Source organism: Camelus bactrianus, chromosome X, assembly GCF_048773025.1.
Source record: "Camelus bactrianus isolate YW-2024 breed Bactrian camel chromosome X, ASM4877302v1, whole genome shotgun sequence".
NCBI classification, from domain to species: Eukaryota; Metazoa; Chordata; class Mammalia; order Artiodactyla; family Camelidae; genus Camelus; species Camelus bactrianus.
This window is the reverse complement of record NC_133575.1, coordinates 29,280,197-29,287,804: the sequence shown is the minus strand read 5'-3', so window position 1 is coordinate 29,287,804 and position 7,608 is coordinate 29,280,197. Positions and strand designations below refer to the sequence as shown.

Sequence of the window (7,608 nt, the reverse complement as noted above, 5' to 3'; positions counted from 1 at the left end):
AGAACATCACAGATATAAGCTGTCAGCTGCAGCGCTCATAAGCAGTTGGAGGTTGGCTGTCCTGGCTGGTCAACTTGATCTGGGCAGAGCACCAATAGCAGCTACTGAAAGAGGGTTTGAAAAACTAGATTATATGTTTATCACTTTGGGCAGCCCAGCATCTGAGCATCCTTCCTATTTGGGGAAGACTGTCAAGACAGATGGAAGACAAGGCTCACCCATATGATGCTTCCCAATTTCTGAGCAAAATTCCACAGCCTCCCCCATATGCTACCAGACATTCTTCTGAAAAATTCCCTTTCTGTTTTGATTAGCTAGAGTCAAATTTTGTGGTCTGCCACCAAGAACCCTGACAAGTACAGAGACTGTGGAAATTGTTAGGTCATAGATGATTACAGCCTGGAAAAGATGTGGGGTGGGGGGTGGTTCAGGTTAGAAAAGAGCACATGGGAAGGAGAGAGATGTTCAGACTGAATAAGAACCAGAAGGGTGACTCTGAATTTTTTTTACTTGTGCGACTGCAAGAAAGTGTGACAAATCTAGGGCGAGTTTGGGGAAGGGACATTGAGTTCACTTTGGGACTTGTTGAGTCTGAGTTTTCTGGGGACATCCAGAAGGAGATTTTCACAGATGTCTGCACAAATCTCACAGTCAGGAGAAGCATATAGAAGGAGAGAGAGTGTGAGAGTGCACAAGCATTAAGGCAGGAGGGGGAAGAGAGAGAGACACCGATTGGCCCATGGGTGTGGCTGAATTGGAGGGGAAATATAGAGAGAACAAAAGTTGAAGAGGCCAACAGCAGAATCCAGGAGGATAGTCAGGTCCGTGTATGTCTCTGTAGATAAACTTTAGTTAAACCATGAAAGGGCAAGGAAAGTAAGGAAAGAAGGACTAGTCAGCACTGTGAAGTACTACAGAATGACCCAGCAGAGCAAGTGCTGAAAAGAGACCCACTGTAATGTTAATTAGTAAGTTAGTGCTGACCTTTGAGAGAAGAGTTTTTGTGGAGTTCCTTAAAGGAGAAAACTACCCCTTCTCCTGTGTCATGTAAATCCACCACCTCTCACCTCCTCTGGGTCTTCTTTCATTAACTGTATCCCAGTACACTCCTGAGTTCATAATCATCCCCTCTGTTGGCTCCTCAGCAGCAAATAAACATAGCTAAAATACCTTTTCCTCTCTTCTCCACTTGGAGAACTCCAGTTCTGCTTTGAAGGCTTCACACCAAATGTTTCCTACATCCCAGGTAAGATTTAGACCCCTTTCCTCTCCTGCACTCGCATAGCACTTTGTAAACCTCCTCTTTTAGATCTTACCCAAATAGATCGGAGATCTCTCTCTCTGTGTCCATCTTTTCCACCACGCTTGTGAGCAGGAACTGTGCCCTGGTCATCTTATATTCCTAGTGCCAAGCATAGCGCAGAACACTCCGCAGAACCCAGTGTAATTTGTTGAAAGAATGGCTATTTGAGCTAAAAATTTCAAAAGCTGCATGAATGCTCCCTCCTAGAATGTTTTATTTTAGGTTTATTTCTTGACTTATGGGTCTAAAAAGTATATTAAATTTGAACTTTTACTTCTCCATAAACTTTATAGAAGAATTAAATGTTTGGGAGGGAAAAAAATCATGCACAGAAAATTATCCCACAGGGTAAAAAAAGAGAATAAATCTCCTTGTTGCTTGTGGCATAGTTAATATCAGATATAATCCATTGTAAACCAAAAGCAACACTACCAAAAAAATAAACGTTAAAATACAGATGAAAGGGAAGGAGTCTATTCCTTCTCAGACAAGGCAGTAGCTTTGCATATTAATGAAATTTAAATGCCTCACGGTAAGTAAAATGATTAGAATAGATTGCAATAACTTAAAAATGAGTACACTTTAAACAGCTTCTGTGATGAATAGGTGATTATGGAGAATCAGTCAAAAAGGCTAGTCAGACGTTGTTCCACTCTGATGCTCCCAGAAGAGGGATGACTGATGGCCTTCAATTAACAAAGAGACTGGAGGGACCAGCCAAGCTGAAGACACAAAGAAAGTCGACAGGTTGACTTACTGAAATGCACGAAGACGTCAGTCTGGAATTACAATTACAATGCTGGGGCCTGTGAGCATTAGGGATGTGTATAAAATATAAATATCTGAAACATTCTAGAATATTCATTGAAATTGAGAAAAAAATAAAAGGAAAGGGGAAAAGACAAATAGCTGCATAAAGACTGGGGAAAAGTTTGAAATATTTGATGGCTTGAGATGAATTCAGGGCCTGTGGCAAATTACTTCAAAAACATGGGATGGCAAAGATTTTCTGTAAATGTTTTAGGCTTTGCAGGCCATATGGTCTTTGTTGCAATGACTAACTCTGCCATTGTAGTCCAAGTTCAACCACAGACAATAGGTAATTGAATGGGTGCGGCTGTGTTCCGATAAAACTCCTTTGTTTATGAAAACACTTGGGGGCCAGATTTGGCTTGCAGACTAGTTTGGCAACCCGTACTCTAAAAACACCAGTTTGTGATAAAACAGCAGATTGTGCAAAAGCTAATATGTAAATATGTGTGTGTGAGATCAATAGTTGTTGATTGAATCGTTGTTGTTGGAGTTTTCTGGGCTGTTTTTATTATGTTTGGTCCAGTACTTACATGAGGATATGTCTGAGTGTGTTGTTTAAATTGAGGCATCAGGACTATTTTCCAGCGCCCCAGGTAATTCCAAGGTGCAGCCACATTTGAAAACTAGGGTGCTAAAGGCGGCTACTCAAAATTCAGTGTGTATATTCGTCACCTGGGGTCTTGTTAAAATGTAGATTCTGATTCAGTAGGTCTGAGATAGGGCTTGAGATTTTGTGTTTCTAACAAGCTCTCTGATGACACTGACCTGCCAGTCCACAGACCACGTTTTGGGTAGCCCGGTCTTGCATTGGTTTTCAATGCGGGGATGTCTAGATCCTGCCCCCGAGACTGATGTGATTGGGAGGTGGCCTGGGCACTGAGAACTCTGAAAGCTCTGCAGGTGGTTCTAATGTGCAGCAAAGCTTAAGAAGCTCTGTGCTAAATAAAGCGCATGGTAACTTACCAATTTTAGTTATTATGTTATCAGTAGCCCTTTTGCCTGTTCTCCCCCTTCCAATCCACCCATTCCTCTCCTTTTCAGGTCCAAACATCCAGACGATGGTGGACTTCATCCTTTCAGTCTTTCCCACCTCTGAGGAGCAGAATGTAGTTCAGTATGGAAAGTGCAGGCTCAAGCAACCTGGGCTTGGGAAGAATAAGCAAAGTGTCCTAGGGGGCGATTTAAACGGGAGGCTGATTGAGACAAATGGGAGATTACCAAGAGAGTTGTCACAGCAAAACTCACCTCCGCGCTTGGGCCCAATTAGGGCACTGAAAATAGCAATCCACCCTCCTGAAGCTTGGCAGCAAATTACAGCCAAGCAGAGCCAGGAGGGAATTTTTCCTTCTCAACATGCAGAGTGACATACTTGGTCGAAATGCAAGAGAGACCCCCAGTGGCAAAGTAAAGATAAAAAATCTTTTCTCCAAACCATAAACACCACAAAGGAACTTAGAAGTGAGTGAATGGTGATGATGGTAATGATGATAAATGATGACTTACAAATAATATATACACTCTTTGTGCCAGGCACTGCTGTAAGTGTTTTAAAAGTCTTAACTCGTAATCTTTTCAGCAACCCAGTGGGGTTGACGCTTGTATTATCCCTATTCTACATGTGAGGCGTGAGGCACGGAGAAGTTAAATAACATGTCCAAGTTCACCCAGTTTAGTAAGTCGCTAAACTGGGATTTGAACCCAGGTAATCTGTGGTGAAGAATCCACTACACTGAACTGCTTCTCTAAAACAGGAGAGGAAAAAGGATCTTCAGCCAACTTATAGATGTAAACACTCACAGATAGCTGCTCGCCCTGTGCTTCCTCGTATCTAGAGAACAGTTAATTTATATATATATATATATGTATATAATATTTGTCTCAAATATACATATATTTGAGAATGTCAGAGAGAGCGGGGATCTCAAAGCAGGCAGAGAATGAGTGAAAAGACCAAGTTTGACTAAGAAGAGTAAAAGAGGCAATACCATTCAATTCCATTTTCTGGAAACTAAACTCAAATGGCCATAAGCCTCATTTTAAAGAAAGTATTAAAGCACAATTATGGGGAAATGTAGAAAGATATTACTGCTTAGCTAAACTTGTTTGTATTTTAGTAAATGTTAAAAGCAATCCACTAGCTCTAAAAAGACTCAGGCTACCCCTGTGTCTTTGAATATAGGATACAAAGTCTGCAAATTTCTGACTTTGATCTTTGTAGACTATGCATGGCACAAAAGAAGCAATATGTTTTGAGTATTTTTTTTCTGAGACATAGACAACCTTAGGGTCTGCATGAGAACAGATTTCATCAGGTCAAATAGAGCATGGACTGAGAGAGGGGAAGAGTGTTAAAAGGGGAACAGGAAAAGAAACCACAGAAAAGCAGGTCTATAGTTTCCTTGGGAAATCTTTTTACTCGGAAGTAGTGTCTTTCTACCCATAGTCATGAAGACAAGGTAATAGGCTAACGCCTCTCCACATCTAGAAAGGAGAAATCAGAGGCCACACTGAGGTTAAGATCAGGCTGATTTTGCCATAAGCTCTGAGCCGACATAGGTGGTCCCAGTGTGGAATGAGGTAATGGTCCAGGTGGGGCCAGCAGCCCTCTGGGTGTTCCAACACCTCATCCCATCCTCTGAATGTGAACTGCCCTGGGTGTGGGGCTGGCTGTGCCATACTTTCTCCATTTCCTTTTTGGTGAGCTTATCTACTCCATTACCTCAACACCATCTATGTATAGGCTAATATCTCCCTTGTGTATATTTCCAAACCTGGCATCCTGCCTGAGCTCTAGATTCATTTTTCTGGCTACCTGCATGACAATTCCACTTACATGTCTAAAGGGTATCCCAGATTTTACATGGCATGCCTTCGTGGCCCCGAGAGTCCTCCTGTAAACACCCCCAGATTTATAAATAACACTACCATCAGCCAGGGTGTTCAAATCTAAACTTCAGCCTAGATTATTTCCCCCATTTCCCATTCCTCATCTCTGGTCCATAAAGCAAATCTTGTGGACTCATCCAACTCATCTGAAATTTGTCCTCATCTCTTCATTTCCTCCACAGTGCAAACCACCCTTGTCTCTGTGGACCTGCTATAATATCTCTTAACTGGCCTCTCAGTTTCATCTCACACCCCCACCCCTCTACATTCTTCAAAGCAGCCAGACTCACTTGGCTTAACATTCAGGGAAATTCATTCCACTTGATATTCAATATCACAAATTGACCTTCAGCCTTGACCTTTTATTTTTCAGTTCTTCTATTGAGGTAATTTGGGGTTTGGGGTACCATGTTACCTTAAAGAAAGAGTACAGTCAAAAGAAAAAATATATTTGCATCTTTTGTAAGGGCAACATGCATGTCCAGCATGGTGACCTAGGAAGTCACTCCCGTGTCTATGGGCAGGCCAGTCTAAGGCTCAGTTACCATTACTGTAGCCCAGGGTGAGCTTGCCAAAGAGAGACTCTGCCAAACTGGCTTCTAAGGTGTCCATCTTGCTACCCAGAATCTACAAACATTAATATTTGCATATTTTAGTAAACTCAAAGTTTTCAGGTAAAATTTAAGAGCCCTTTATTTTAATCCCTGCCCCATCCCATTCCCTTCACTCTTCCTCCAAATACACCACCATTGTGATTTGCAGACCATATTTATATACTTTTACTATTCAGTGGCACCCAAATTCACCAGGGCCCCACCTCCCCCTCCCCCCAATGTACCCACGTTGTTCATCAGGGGAACATTGATTTTGTGTTTTCCAGGGTCCCAGGCAGTACCTTCTCCCTCCGTCCATGGAGACCCTGAGCTGCATGTGGACGGGGCATGGGTGGGTGGAGAGACTCCTGGATACCTGTTTTAAACTTACAAAGTGAGAGATGTGCACACGCGAATCAACCAGAGACCTTTATTTAAGAACCAATAACTTTATTGGAAGAAATGGTAACAATGAAAGAAGAAAAATTTAAGTGAACTTTTTTTTTTGCAAGGGCAATATTGCTGTATGCATGCCAGGCAGGGTGACCTCGGGAAGTCACCCCGTGACCACGGGGAACTCCAGTCCAGGCTCAGTTCTTGTCGCTGTCGCCCAGGGTGAGCTTGTCGAAGAGGTACTCCGCCATGCCGACTTCCGGGGTCCCCATCTTGTGCAGGGTGGTGATGTGGTCCCCCAGCTCCTTGATGAACTCGACCTGCTGGTTCAGGCAGTGGCTCTGCAGGAAGTGGCACAGGTGGGCGTCGCTCTTGTCACTGGCCAGCTGGTGCAGGTGGAGCAGGCTCTGGTTGACGCGCTGCACGGCCCGGAGGCCGCTCTCCCAGGCGTCGCAGTCTGGCTCCCTGATGTCGTGGAAGCAGAGGCGGCCCCCGCGCTGGTTCTGCAGGCGCATCAGGCTCTCGGCCCGTTCCCCCAGGTGCCGCGAGCGCCGCAGGAAGAAGCGGGCCAAGTGCTTCAAGGCCACGTCGTCGCGGTCGAGGTAGAAGGCCATGGCCAGGCACACGTAGGAGGCGTGGAGCTCCAGGGTGACGGGGCTGTTGGTGGCGGCCTGGCAGTCGGGGTGGTAGTTCTGACGCCCCTGCGAGGGCCCCGCGGGCGTCATGGCTGGCGGCAGGGGGCGCGGCGGGCCTGAAGGCCAAGGTCGAGGAGGTGCCGAAGCGGGGGACTCAGAGCATCCCTTGGGTGGGCGATGAGGGTGGCCGGAGGCAGGTGACTCCGGTCAGGGCGGAAGCTCTGGGATGGACCGGAATGTGGTTCCCTTACCTGGGCTTGAGATGGGGAGGGGATGACTAGTTGTGGGCAGAGGGGGGTTGGGGGGAGGGGGGAGAAGAGGGGCCAAGGGGGCGGGGTGCGAGCGCGGTATTCAAGGCTCCATCCAAGCCTGGGTGAGGCAGGAAGACTGCCCTGAGCATGTGGCCTGTATGATATTTTAAAATGTTACTCATGAATATAAGTGCAACTGTTTTGAGTTAACCACTTGCTTAATTTCTTTATTTCTTTGAGCAACTTATTTAAATAGTATCTTGTTGTTGTTGTTCAAATGTTGGCATTTTATTTCATTTAATTCTTCTTCTGCTTAATAATTTCCCAATCTTTTCAAGACAGCTTTCTTGCCGTTATTTTATATATGCTTGATTTTATCTATCTCTCTGTGTATACACATGCACACATATATGTATATATACATATATATTAGTGTATGTTTATACACACATATAGGTATGTATATATACATATATTGGTACATTTTATACAATCACATTATCAGATAAATTCTTTTTGCAATTAGAAGCAATATAAATAATCAGCCCACATATCTTTTGTTTCATTGACTACTCCATGACTTCTTTTCACTACCTTTAATTTCTATAGTTTATATTAAATTGCATAAATATATTAAATAACACAAATAATTTTAAAAAGACCTGATGCATATCTTTAGGAATTTTAGTTTGCTCTCTCTGTTGGAAGAATAGTAGGTTGAGACATAAGCTTTC

General features: G+C 43.9%; 1 pseudogene; it reads right to left on the bottom strand.

Moving 5' to 3' along the window:
- Positions 1–6,185: 6,185 nt before the first annotated feature.
- On the bottom strand, positions 6,186–6,863 carry LOC105072515 (ferritin heavy chain pseudogene; annotated as a pseudogene).
- Positions 6,864–7,608: the final 745 nt, after the last annotated feature.